This window comes from Hydra vulgaris, chromosome 04, assembly GCF_038396675.1.
Source record: "Hydra vulgaris chromosome 04, alternate assembly HydraT2T_AEP".
Classification (NCBI taxonomy): Eukaryota; Metazoa; Cnidaria; class Hydrozoa; order Anthoathecata; family Hydridae; genus Hydra; species Hydra vulgaris.
Genome location: NC_088923.1, coordinates 26,608,014 through 26,609,765, shown reverse-complemented (window position 1 = coordinate 26,609,765; position 1,752 = coordinate 26,608,014). Strand labels below are relative to the sequence as shown.

Here is a 1,752-nt window from a genome sequence, read left to right as displayed (position 1 = left end):
CTTAAGCATTAATTTTTTTCTGTGCACACAGTTCTAATAATATGGTGTTAAATTGTTAATAAATAAACACTCACCAAGTCTAATAAAATAATTCATTACCAAATTTGAGTTTAAGTTTTTGAATTAATCTCGTTTTTGGTAGTAGAATTATTTTATAGCACTTGAATCTATAGTCTCTTCTCTCAGTAAATAAAGTGTTTGAATATACAAATAGCTAATTGAAATCTTTTGAAAATTTGTTTTTATTCCCATTAAAAACTGTTTTATAATCAGTTGGTTTACTGATAGGTTCTTTAAGTAGTAAACTATCTTTGTACATCCAATTGATATCAGATTCATACTCATGCTAAACCAGAAAAACAATTGCTCCACTCAAAACTTTGATAACGTTTACAAATTCTTAATTTATTGAAATAAATTTTTACACCAACTTGATATGAGATTTATATTCCATTCTTTAACCAGCGAGGAGGTATGTAGAGCAGAGGCACTGCAAAGGTAGAACTAACTTCTGGTGATAAACATCGAATGGATATGTAATATATCTAGAAAAAAATGTTCCATATAATGAAGGACAATACATTTTTTAAATTAAATACAAAAACATACAAGATCATACTCAACCAGCATACCAGTTGCTCTAATCACAAGTTAATATATAAAAGCTAGATTTTTACATACATTTGATGCAAGACTAGTATTCCATTCTTTAGCCTGAGCGAAGGTATTGCATAGGTATAAATAACTTCTGAAGATAGGAATAGAATGGGCACCTACCTAATATATAAAATCAATATATTAAAAAATAATATTTTTCACCTTAATATACCTCACCTTATAGGCTTGAAGCTTACTATCAGCTTTGCTGTGCAATTCAAAGCGTTTTAAAACAAGGTGCAGCTTCTGCTCCTGATTTCTTACTGAACGCAACTGTCTTAATTTCTTATTTACGCTAATATGCAAACACTCTCCCTTCTCTTCACTTAGCAACCCAATAGTTTTATGGAATTTTACAAATAGTGGTACATTAGAAATAAATTCATGCATTTTTCGTGTGATACTTTCATTTGGAAAGCAAGCATGAAACTCAATAGCAAATAAATTTATATATTGATGAAGCTCAGTAATTAGCCTAATACTCATAGTCTCTAATTGAGAACTTAATGAGTTACAATGTGTGTTGAGAGCCCTATTTTTAGAATTTAAATCTGTAATTTCAGCTTCCAACTTAAATACTTGCATTTTAAATTATTCTATTTGCTCCATATTTGTTTTATTTTCAGGAGTTAATTGATCAATTTGATTCAGTAGCTCCTGACTGTTATTTAAAATGAAAAAGTCATCTGCATTTGCTGATTTTTTTTTTTTTGGGTGGAGCTTGCGACAGTTGCATTTTAAAAAATTCTTCGTTTTTTATGGCTTTAAAATTTTTTTTATATTTCTTTTTTTGGCGTGTTAACTTTAGGCACATTTTATCAAACTCGTCATTACTAGGCATATCAAAATCAATTGGCAAAAGAAAACTCATAAAACTAAATAAATCACCTCTTATTTTAAAGACTGTCATTAAAATGGAAATGACATTGTTACTGATCTTATCTGTCTTAATTAATCGCTTAACAAAAGGAAAGTTACACCTATCTTCCCAACCATTTTTCCATCCAATATGTTGTTTTAGAATTTCCCTCTCAGTTGAATAGATTGTTATCAAAATAATATTGACTTATTAATAAATATAATAAAAACAAATAA

The 1,752-nt window shown here is 28.4% G+C and overlaps 1 long non-coding RNA gene across 1 annotated transcript; it reads right to left on the bottom strand.

Moving 5' to 3' along the window:
• Positions 1–224: 224 nt before the first annotated feature.
• On the bottom strand, positions 225–544 carry LOC136079711 (uncharacterized). Its single transcript, XR_010638151.1, has 2 exons — positions 432–544; positions 225–346 (listed from the first exon to the last, which is right to left on the bottom strand). It is a non-coding gene; the product is annotated as an uncharacterized LOC136079711 (long non-coding RNA).
• Between the last annotated feature and the right edge of the window lie 1,208 nt (positions 545–1,752).